We start from the raw sequence: 13,386 nt of genomic DNA on the forward strand, positions 1-13,386 counted from the left end.
ATTAGGAAACTCTCGTATATAAAAAGATGAGAAATCTATGAGGTTATTCAGTATTGAAAAAGAGATAAATCCCAATTAATTTCTTTTTTTTTAATTTAATTTTTAGTTATTTTAATTTTCCACTATTTTTTTTTCTAGCTTTTCTTAGATATTTGGTACAGTGAAAGTGTAGTATTTGATGAGGGATTTACATTAGTTGGTATAGAGCAAGGGATCTATACCTCAACTCGAACGTTCAATTGTGAGCGTTTCGAGGATCAGTCATGTAGAATTCAAGATTTGAGTGAGATTTAAATCAGGGAGCGGCACTAAATGAGATCTCATGGTTTTAATTACCATTACACTGATCAACAATGAGCTTTTCCGGCTGCCGACTAATGCCATTATAGGTGGTCGTCGGAACCATCACAACATCTGGACTATGACATATCGCCAATGGTTTATCCAACAGAGTTTCTAGGATAATTAAGGTCGGCCTTGGCCATCGATCAGAGCAGCAAGCAGCAGTGGGTGGTGTTGCTATCACCATCAGTTCCTATATATTCACTTCAATAGTTGACGCTGGCTACATGCAGGAGGATATGTATTGTCAGTCCAGCCCCTCGATCGGCATATCCAGCATGCAAGTAGGTTCCAAAATCCCATTGTTTTTTCCCTATTACCAAAACCCAAAATCAAGCGTGGATGGGGTTTGAAGTCGGCATATCGATCCAACAGAGTTTCTAGGCTAAGGTCCATAACTTTGCTATAATTGAGACCCGAGCAACATGGTATATAGCCCAAGGAAAACATCACGTAGCTATCAGTCCGCCCACCACTTGTCTTGCAAAAATAAGATGCTAGCACCATCACCGACCCGGATCCTGATGAATTGACAAAAATCATCAAAAGACCGTCATCCACCCCTTCCAAATACCCGAACCACTCCCTCACTTGGAAAAGATGTATCCTGGCTTGCACCAAAGTTAGTTATAGGTCTATATTCATACTAATTAGAACTAAATTGTTCACGATAGTCCATATAACTAGGACTGTCAACAGGTTGAGTATCTAATTTCTTAATTAGGTGTACTCAAGCCTGCTCAAATAACTAGTTGTAGCATTGAGGTTTAGGTTCGAGTTTTGTCAGGTCAAGAAAAAGAAATCTCAAACTCGGATCCATATAATTTAAGAAGCCTACTTTTACTAATATATATATATATATATATATATATATATATATATATATATATATATATATATATATATATACTCGAGTGAAGCTGGGTGAAGTTTGATATTCTTGACCTGCATATTACAAGGGCCAAGTTTGGACAGCATTATTTATGCCCACAACCAGGGATTCAGGTTTGAGTCAATCGAGTACCGATTCAAATCCAATTTATTGGCAGCCCTACGCATACCTAGAGAGAGAGAGATTTAGTAAAGGGTAGGACCTAGGAATGGCAGTGGATAGGGTGAAAATGGAGCCCCACCCTGCTTCGCCCCGTTTGGACTAAGGATGAAGGGCATGAAACAGGAATGAAGGCAGGGATGAAGGTTAAAATCCATTCCGGGGGGGGGTGGAAGCGGAGATGGACTTACGCTTTTTCCGCTCCGCCCCATCCCATCCTCAATCCTTTTAAAGGATGACAATAGATTGAGGGGAAACGGGGCCTTGCCCTGCCTCACCTCCGTTTAGACCGGGGATGGAGGATATGAAACGGAGATGGAGGTTAAGATACATCTCCGTGCCGAAAGGAAGGCGATGATGAAAGTTTGGATTTTGAGACGGGACGGGGGTGGACCGATCCACTGTCATCCCTAGTAGGACCCAAAGAACAGTGCATGATATGATATCGTGGGGTTCATGTCTGCCATTTAAATGGTACGGTACCATAAAGCAAGGTTGGAAAGGGCATAATTATTAATTAATATGCAGAAATAATATAATAAACCTTTTGAGGAAAAAAAATATTGAGGGTGGTAACACAAAAAACATGTGGGTATGGATGTTTTAGCTTCTAGTGTTTGGATTATTGGAGGCGTGAGCTAGTAGTATGATAAAGCCATTGATGCCACATTATATGAGAGAGAGAGAGAGAGGTTGAACCCATTAAACCCTATTTTAATAAGCACCACAAAGATGCTGCCTTTTGGAGGGCAGACTGTTTGAGCAGTTAAGGGCCTCATGGGTATGGGTTAGTCATATTGAATACAACTGACAATTCCCACCGCACATCTCAGTTGCTCTGTGATGTTTATGGGCCCCACTCTCACGGTCCCAAGATGAGATGTGCGGTCCATTTAAGCTTGATCTGCTCTCGCACCGGTGGGTGGTGCCACCAATGGGAGACGATGAGGTCCAAGGGACTCTATATAAACAAAAAACTGCCCAAGGTAGCGTCCATTATGCGGTCTGTCATCAAAATGAACGGCACCTAAAACTACAGGTGTCAACGGGCCTGGTTTACCTGGATTTGACCCCAACCCAAACTCTATAGGGTGCGCCTGGGTATGGTAATAAATAAGAAGACCTAATTAAGACTCAAATTCGGACCCAAAGGACCGATTAATATATGAAGCAGGGTATAGTTTGTGACATTTTATATCAGATCCGGACCCGACCTAAGTTCCGATTAAGACCCATAAAATTTCAATGTAAAAATGATAAAAAAAAATATGGTTTTACCGGGTTTGGTAAATATGTAGTTCTTATCAGGTCCGAGTTTGACTTTCTTATAGTGGACCTGATTAGAACTAGGTCTGGACCCGATACCATGCCCAAAAATCTGATCCAAGTCTGGTTCCATATGAGTCCTAACCAAACCCTACCCGTTGACACCCCTACCTAAAAAAACCCATGACCCTTTTTGGATTGGACAAATTTCAGTCATTAAAATTTCAGCCATTTGATGCTGTTCAATCTAAGCTATGTCATAAAGACACGTGGATATGCTGATGCATGACGCATGTTCGACTTGCAAGTTTGAAAGAAAAAAATTGTAAAATAGGACATGAAGACCAAAATTTCTTATTACTAATCAAGTAAAATTATTGCTTGATATTTCAATGTTAAAAGTATATATTTTATTGAAATAAAATCTTGAAATAATGAAAATAATATTAAAATATTATTTGTGTGTATCGGTGTCCATGTCCACTCGTGTCACCAAGGACACGTCACCAAAATAGCATGTCCCTGTAACATGGAATCTAAGAACTGCATGGCATTGAAAATTTTTGAGGAACACCGACCCAAATATTTACTACTAGTAGCCACAATTAACTTAGAAAAGTTTGTTTGAACAACATAATCAAAATCTTGGTGCCTTTTTAAAAGTTTCCAAAAGTTGGGTGCATTTTTTTCTTATGCCAAAAACTTATGCTATTTTAAAAATCTCTCTACAATAATTAACATTTTTTTTTTATGATGAGGAACCCTAGCCGAAGTGAGGAAAACCCCAGGTGCGGCCCCACAACCACCCTGCCTTATGTTCTACAATAATTAACATTGTTTTCTTGAAATTAAATAGCTTTATTTATCCTCACTAATGCACTCCAAATTCTGTCATTTTGGCCATGTCTCTCTGGTGACACGAGCCAACATGTATAGACAGGCTAATTTAAACATGGATCTATATTACCATTATTTCAGTATTTTTAATTAGTCTTTAACAATATTTTAATAAAAAATATTTTAAATATTATAATACCAAAACATATTGATTGATTAAAAAAATAAAAAATCCATGTCCTTATGTCCCATTTTTTTAAAAAAACTTTCAAACATGTGAGTTGCACCCACATCTAATGTCCTTTGTGTCAAGTATCATTGTGACATATATACTCTAAATCGTTTTCCATTGGTTACCATGTATATGATAGAAAATAGAAAGTCTCACACACTCTTACAAAAGATAGCTCAAGATATAATAAGTACTCAAAACATCATTTTATTTTAGGCCCTGTCTCCAATCCTTTTTTTGAAGATGGCAATAGACCAAGGGAAAACGGAGTCCCACCCTGCATCGCCCTGTTTGGATCGGGGACGGAGGTTAAAATCAAAACCCCTGCGGGGATGAAGGGCAGGATTTTGACACGGGGCGGGGGTGAAGACCTTGTCCCTACACTGCCATTTTTATTTGTCCTCTTTCACCGAGTTAGCGTCTGTCCTGTCATCTCTGCTATTTCTTCCAAGCTACTCTATCCACCATACGGTTGTAACATCTAAAACAACTTTACATGGTGGTCTACCTGCCCCATTCTTTGATTCACTGCCTGTGATGGCTATGAACTACTCACCTGCTTTGACGTCATGGGTTCCCTTCTCCCTTTCATCTATTTCCGTTTCCTCATCCTCTGGTTTCCTTGTTGATGATCAGGCTCTTTTTGTCCCTAGCCTTCCCCCCTTTCCAGCATTAACTCCTCCCTGAAGAACCACTTTTATTTTCTCTATTTTTAATAGGTTCCATCAATTGCTCTATTTTCTCATTAGAACTCTAAGTGCTGGATGGAGGAATGAGAGACAGGAGAAGGGGGGATGGGTGAAAACCAGGGTAATTGGCCTCATTAGGAGGGCCCACTGCAGCTAGAAGGTCATTTACTCTACAACATCGACTACTCAACAACCAAGTCAGAGGACCTGGGTGAGCTAAGTCAATCTTAGAGCTAGACTGCTCAATTTTCGAGTCCAGCTAAGTCGATCTTGGAGCTAGACTGATCATCCTGTTTTCCTGCCCTGTGTATAGGGGTGTCAACAGGTTGGGTTTGGTTTAGACACAGGTGAAAACAGACTTGGACCCAATTTCTGGGTATGGTATCGAGTCCAAACCCGGATCTAATAGAGTCCAAAGCTATACCCGGATCTGATAAAAACTACATGAACCAGACCCAGACCATACCTGGTAAAACCATATTTTTTTTATCATTTTTACATTGAAAAATTGCGGGTCTATTTCGGGTCGGATCCAGATAAACCCAAACCGTTGACACCCTACCTGTGTAACCCCATATTGGCACAAATTTTCTTGCAATCTCGTCCCACCTCCGTACCAAAAGTACCTTAGATTTGGACCCATAACATTCACAGAGCCTTCAATCTTGACCAATGCTAAAAAAAATGGCATCATCCTACCTATTTTCCAACTAGGAAGGCTGCCACTGCCAGGCATATGGGTCCATGACTATTTCTAGTCTTTCTTTTGTTTTTTGTTTTAAACATTATTCTTTAGCCGCTTGATTGTACAAGGGGGGTGAAGTGGCTTTTAAATAGGGAGTTAGACCATAGCCATTAGCCACAAATATCGGTTATTTTTTCTCTTTTTTCCTAAAGTCTCCATACTTTATTAGAAGGTTTCAAAAACTAATATAATTTAAAAACATGAAACATTTTCGAACTATCTCTTCTTTTGAAAACATCATGGGTTTATCGTTATATTATTACATTATTAATTAATGTAATATTCATATATTTTTCACAATTTTTATGTTTTCATGTTTTTATATTTTGTAAAGGTTAAATACAGGGATATTTTAAAAAAATTACAACGAAAAATACCAATAAGAACATTTATGACTGAGTGAAACTGACTTCAATGAAATCAACACTCTTGTGTTGATCAATTGCATTCACATGTAAAGGGAAAGTATATAGAAAGAGAAAGTCACTAGAATATGACAACTAATGTGTGAAGTGTGATTTTCATGGATTTTTGTTCCTCTCTTGAATCTAACTGGATTTTCAATGATCTACATGCTTGGTTTTATAAGAACTCACTCTTGAATCATCCCATTTTGATGCATGAATCATTTTTTTTAAAGCTTTAAAATCAATGACTCATAGTCTTCATAATTATTCAAGCATTCAAAAATCATATTTTTTCATTGAAAATACACAATCTATTCCTAACAAATTCACCATGCCAAGCACATCCAGATGATTAGATTTGCAAAAACAATGTTGAAAATGCTTATATTTCTAGTTTTCATATTCTAGTGATATATATATAATACATTATTCAACTTTCTAGCAAATTCACCATGTCAAACATGATTTTATATATTAGCACGTACCCATTACTCTCTCTGTATATATATATATAGAGAGAGAGATAGTACTTGATATTTTTTTTCATACTTTTTTCATTTTATTTTTAACTCTGACCATACATATGTGATCTATGCACTTGATTTTATAAGGATATGCTATTAAAGCGTTTGATTCCAACAAATGGGTTGGTTTTTATAAAGTTTGAAAAATCAACTGTTCCAAATCTTTGTAAATTTTTAAAGCTCTAAACATCATTTTTTTCATAAAAAACACATGATCCAGGTGTGAATTCTTAGTAAATCGACTATGCCCAACTCATTTATAAAGCAAAAAAACGCATAAAAAGCAACGTCTGAAAAACCTATTTAGCATGCTTATTAGCACCAAATGAGTTGTGAGTTTGGCAGGGAACCAGTACTTTATATATATATATATAGATATATATATATATATATATATATATATATAGAGAGAGAGAGAGAGAGAGAGGGGTCAGCATCTGACACCATTCTCCACCGCCACGCTTAACAATTTGCGTTACGCCGGCTAGGCCGCCTTGAATTCTTGAGCGGAAAAAAGCAGAGAGGGAGAGAAGTTGGCCACCTCTCGTGCTTCACTGTAGCAGTGGCTGTGCTCTTTGCGCCTCTTTTTGTTAACCCCCTCGTGTTGGAGGGGTCCAGTTTCTGCGTGAGAGCAGTAGGGGGAGAGGCTGGTCAGCGCTTACTCTCACCCCTTGTGCCTCCCCTTCTTCTACAGTAGTCTCTCTCATTTTTCAGTTCCATATGTGGTTGTCTTGATTTATGTTTGTAGCCGTATTTCTGCTGTCCTTAAATCTTTACCAATTAAGTTTTCTGAGATTAAGGTCTCTTTCTCTCTGTGGATTTTGCTAGGCATCTGTACAATGCACATGGGTCTCTTTCCGACTGATCTGTCGCTAAAGTTTCAGTTTGTGGAATGAGGATATGGTGATGATATTGGTGGTGGTGATGGGGAATAGGTTTGATATCGGGTACTGATTTGCCAGAGTCCAAGCAGACAGATTTTCTTCATTTACTTTTTCTGCTAGGCAAACTGGGGAGGTTTTGTTCATTGTGTATAGTACAAGAAGTGTGGAATTCTAGAGTTGGTCTTTCTTCTGCCTGCATGCAAGGGAAGAAGACCGTAAACTACTGCTCCTAATCCTCATTTAAAAGGTATGAAATTTCTAGTTTTCCTATCTCAAAACCCATTGAGTTATATAATCCATGTTCTATTTTTTTTCTTTGCTTTTAATTTTGTCATTCTATTCTGGAATCATGTCTCTCCACGTTTTATCTTTTTTTAAAATTGGGTTTTTTTCTCAAACATGATTTTTTGGTTATTTGTTTATTTATTTTCTCATCCTTATGATAATATACTTCCATAATTTTTCTAGGGCTGCAGGAGACATCTTTTGATATTTTTCATTATCTGATTGTTGGGTTTCTCTTTCATTCCTCTTTTTTTTTCCCAAAAGGAAACAGAAGAAAAAGATGCAGGATAGAGGTGCAGGAGGGCTAAATCTGAACCCCCCAGGTCAGATATTAGACACCCTGCAAGATAGAAGAGTGAAGCCCCAAACTGAACAACCACAAAAATGCCCAAGATGCGATTCATTAAACACCAAGTTTTGTTATTACAACAACTACAGTCTCTCCCAGCCAAGGTACTTCTGCAAGACCTGCAGGAGGTACTGGACTAAAGGAGGCTCACTGAGGAATGTCCCTGTTGGTGGGGGGTGCAGGAAACCAAAGAGGTTCATATCTGATAGTCCCAATCCTTCCACACACCAGGATGGGGAGCCTAACATTCCCACCCCTAACTTTTGTGCAATAAGACCCCAATTCCTGGTTGATCAATCTTCCACTGGCACAGATGTGAAGTTTTCTCCAGGGTTGTCGTACTTATCTAGCTTGCCATCACACTCACAACTCAACCATCGTCTGAATATAGGTGAATATGGGACCCTTTTTAACCCACCTCATGCACCACTTCTACCATCATCACCCCCATCCTTGCCCAAATCAGAAGGATTTGTGAATGGTACTGAATTGAGAGTTGGTGATGCTGCCCATGCTTCCGTTACCAAAGATGGATTGCTTCATCTTTTGCCGCAGTTTGCGTCGTCCGGCGGTGGACCTAGTAATGCAGCTGCTGCTAGTGTGCCTCCTGGTTTGAAGCCTGAAGCAGAGTCTGTATATGAGAGCAGCACCTCTTCAGCTGGTGTTTGCTACTGGAGCAATAGTGGGTCTTCTTTGGTTGGTGGGCAATGGCATGATTTTTTAGGGTATGGCCCCTCCAATACATTCTTTTAACCAACCAATTTTACAATTCTCCGTACGATCTGCAATTTCCTGTGGCTTTTTGTGGTTTTATTTTGGATTGTGGTTAAGAAATATCTTGGTTCATTTATTTATATTGACCTTCTTCAAATCACTTGCGGCAGCCGCTTTGTAGTAATAATAACTACAGTGGTCCGAAGACATCAATTGGGAGGTGAAGATTATCATATGATACGGTACTTCTGTTTTCTGAAATTGGATTCAAGGTTTGTAAGTACTGGAGAACGTGGAGAATAACACCACAGCTATCTACTTTTATTATGACATTTTGTTCTTGGGTTTCTTGATTTTTATATGATTTTTTTGTTTATATATATGCGTTCCCTATGCATCATTTTTTAGTTAGGTCTAATTAGGCCCCTTCAAAAATGTTTCTTTAATGCCTCAAATATATATAGAGAAATTTCAAAGATTTAAAAAAAAAAAATCCATGAAAGGATTATTCAAGTCATTTGCAAACCCGAATAAACTTGGACGAGTTAAAATCAAACTGCAACACACACTATTGAAATAGAATTTTAAACAAATCATTAACGCAGAGTCTTAATACATTATTAAAATATCTAAAATGCTCAAGAGCCAAGTATTCAATAAGAAAGCGATGATATTTGTCCTATCATCACTACAAGCATACCATACCATACCATAACTTATTGTCGAAAAAAATAGTAAAAGTAGATGGTCAAATCATGCTTCAATAGGTTAACATTTTGTTGTATAAAAAGAAAAATAAATTTTAAATACACAAAATATGCAATGCACGTATCAATCAAGCATATATTACATATCAATATTACATACTCTCACACTTGAGCATATCTGTAAATAAATAACATTAACTTATTATTTAGCATACTACTTGTATTCAAAGTGATCAGTAATCAAAATCATGCACTATTGTATACTATTATTTTATACATCTTTAACATGTGAAGCTAGTGAACTTCGTTTCTAATACATTATTTTTTTTTCGCCCCGTAAGGATACACTCTTAGGGACTCAACTTTGATCTAACCAATCTGATTGGGGGTTCATTATGTCATGTATTTTATTAACCCTAGAAACTCAGAAATATTTTCAAACACCTACTAAATCAGCCACCAGTTGAGAGACACTCAGGGAATCAATCTATATTTTACCGAGTCATAGAGCTACCTACATAAGCCTTCTCAGGTAGTCCTAGTTCTTTATGTCGATGATGGAGAACCGGTGAGATGTTTCATTCTCCAAAATAACTATTTTTTTTTGTCGTGTATACCGTCTATCCTCTCTATGGTAGACACTTGGTTTGAATGGGTTACTTAATGTTTAATTAAACTCAATAGTCAACTAAAGTGCTTCAGCACCAAGGGCTCTCTCACCAATATAAGATAAATCTTAACACATTCAAAATCAGACTCTCAAGATTATATCCCCAATCTAAGATACCCTTCAACCCTGACTCGTGAAAATATACTCCCCTCGAGAGTACCCTTGAGTCATACTTTCCTTGAGGTTTAGAGTGTGCATGAGTAGGTATGACAAACATTCACAATATTGTGCATACAAACACTGAAGTGGTTTCACCGAACCCAAGCCCAGTCGTGAGCTATGTGCACATAGAGTCTCTCATGACCCACAATACATCCAACATGTTATGCATAAACCATTCAACATAATGCATGATGCCCATGCTCATAACATAAACTAATTATACATTCCTTATAAAATTCATCATCATACATGATTAATCTCATGTATCACATCAATATACATGCCATTCATCATAACCATGTTGTCATACATCAATTTCTTTAGATTCTCATACTCTACATTGATCTACATGTTATACATTCAATTACATAGGTTCACAATGCATTATTTAAAAATAGTAAATAGCATAAATTATCATATTATCAAAGGCTCTGTCACAATTTCCACAGAGCTCATATTGATAAGCAAAAATTCTATGTGACACTCACATGTGTTCCCTAACATCTTCAGTTTATAGATCCGAAAAACCTCTTATAATTTTACATTAAAAATTTCAAGACTGAAACTCATTTTTCTGTCAATAGACATAGGTGTAGAATTTTGTTATTTGAAGTAGTAGTAATTTAGCAACCTATTCGAATACCTATAATTTATAATTTTTTGGATATTATTTATATTTTTTACCTTTCAACTGAATCTATTATTGCTGCAAAACCCCTTGCAAATATTTTTGCATTTATTCTAGACTGAACCCCTATCAGAGAATTACACAGGTCATGCTTTCCTGTATGTAACATATTCTCACCAACTTAGATGAAGTTCTAGTACTTATTGACAAAATTAAAAAAAAAAATTAATTTTTGAGTGATGTTCAAGATGTCTAACAATACATATCCAAAAACTAGTCGAAAAAATCATAAAATCATAGAATAGATTTATTGGATTTTTTGTGGTAGGACATACCAGATTTGGTTCTGTACTCTGGCTAGATTTTTTGGTTCGTGTTACGAAAATTATAACCCTCAAACGATTTGCCTTCTGGACAAACCCTATTTATTGGGACTTCGTGTATATGTTTGTGACCCTCGTAAAAAAGATTTTGTCATAATCTAATTTGTTTGAGTGCTATTTTTTTTTTTACCAACGTTGTTTAGTTAGGAAAATCTCAACAACATATAGTTATTTTCTAATTTAACAATCTACATAAAAATACACATGTAAATACATCTAACATGGATCTCTAAGCATGGTACACCCATAATCTATCAAATATGATGTTGTAACGTGTTATAGAAGTCAATGCATGCTTTTAAACATAATTGAATTCATACTTTTGTCAAGATCTAATTCACATATTTAGAAAAAATATTATTTTCATGTAAAAATCAATTTTTTTTTATATCATTTAAAACCTCTTGTACACTATTTTTAACATCATACAACATTTAATTATGCATACAATTTAGTAAAGATGCTTAATCAAAACTAATATGCATCTAAGGTACAAGACTAAACAATTTTTCGAAACTGGTTTTTGGTAAGACCCCAAAACGAATCTTGTTTTAAAAAAAATGATATTTTTTAAACATATCATTATAAGGTATGTCATATAATCTCTATAATACAAGATCTATAGTTGATCCATCATGATTACCATTGATCTTGATTTTTGCATTATCTACATACGCAAAATCTATTTTTGAGCCTATACGATAGAGGTACATGCCTCGAATGCGAGTTTCAACAGATTAGATGTCTTTTTCACTTGATGAAACCTTCACGAACAGCTTCAATAGCTATAGCTACTGGAATCTCTTTCAAGGCTTGAAGAAGAAGAGAGGAGAAGAGAGAAAAATCGAAAGAGAGAAAGGGGTCTTGACAGCCCATTGTTTTCTTCTTTTAAAGAGAGAGTGCATGGCTAAGGCAAATCATTGACTTACCTTATCAACCTACAATGAGAGGGGAGAGAGGGTTGGTCAACCCCCTTTCCTTTCCTCTTGTTGAATTCTGAAATCTAACACAAATTGGATTTCAAAACTTTCTTATTTGCATTTTTTTCTTCTTTATTTCTTTATTTGAATTTTGAAAACTAATGTCCAGCCAAGAGGAGTGGGTTCACCTAGAGGGATGCCCCACCCTCTTCGGATAACTTGATTAATTATATAATTAATGTATTTATTAAATTTTAAGAAAAAAAACTCAATATTTTCAAATTGAATCTTTAGATCCATATTAAGTCTTGGATTTCATACCAAATTCAAATCCAAAATATTTTCAAACCTAATTCGGATCCTAACTCACATACTAAATCCAAATTTATGTTAAATTAATTTGAAACTCAAATTCAAATTAAATTTTCATTAGTATCCAATTTACTTGATTTTAACTCTGGGGTTAAATTCGAAATTTATTTTAACTTTCGACAAAATTGTAATTCACCTGAAATTTCATTTTTAATCAATGTACCACATAAATTATAATTCACAAGCATATTTAAATAAATAAAAAATATATTTAAGATAATAAATTATTTTATTTATTTAAATAATTATCAAAAAAAATATAGGTATTACATTTTTTCTCACATCTAACATCCTAATTGTGATCTATAGGTTTTGTTTAGTGGGAACCGGCTTTAGGATCACCGAAATCTGACCTCGATACAGTTTTTATTCCAATGATCCAAAATCAATGGTTACAAAGATTCCAGTTTTGTTCGGATAAAAAAACATGTTTTTGCATTGAAAAAATATGATTCAAGAGTCGATTGCCACTAAATTGAGCATGCTAAACACATCTAATGGTTCGGATCTGTCATAAAACACGCTAACCCTATAGGGCAGAATGAGAAATGGAGCCTAATACTCTCTCTCTCTCTCTCTCTCTATATATATATATATATATATATATATATATATATATATATATATATAGAGAGAGAGAGAGAGAGAGAGAGAGAGTACTACTTCCACCTAATAAAAATCATATGCGTGTGTTATATCTTTCAACTAAAATTGGTAGATGCATTCAACATTGTTTGTTTGATAGGAATCATGCTTCAGATCTTGTTTTTGAGCACAAAAATAAGCTTTTTAGGTCTTGAAATGTTGGTACGTTGTGGGCCAGTGATTTTTAAAAATCTTGAAAAACCTATATCAGGTCTTACAAAAGTTATACAATCACATGTTCCAAAACTTGTTTTCTACTTAAATGATAGATATAAGGCTTTATTAATAAAGAAAACCTAAGAATTTTAAAAAATCAAAGCTTCTACTAGGTACTAGGTAAGGGTGTCAATGTGTCAGGTTTGGTTCGGACACAAGTGAAACCAGATTTTTGGGTATGGTATCTGGTTCGGACCTGGTCTAATTGGTTCTACTATAAGAGAAACCATACTCGGACCTGATAAGAATTGCATAAATCAAACCTGGACCATACCCGGTAAAATAATATTTTTGTCATTTTTACATTGAAAATTTGCAGGTCTTAATCAAAACTCGGTTTCGGCTCAGGTTTGGTATA

The sequence above is a fragment of the Nuphar pumila genome, chromosome 2 (genome assembly GCF_984573655.1).
Source record: "Nuphar pumila chromosome 2, dmNupPumi1.hap1.1, whole genome shotgun sequence".
NCBI lineage: Eukaryota > Viridiplantae > Streptophyta > Magnoliopsida > Nymphaeales > Nymphaeaceae > Nuphar > Nuphar pumila.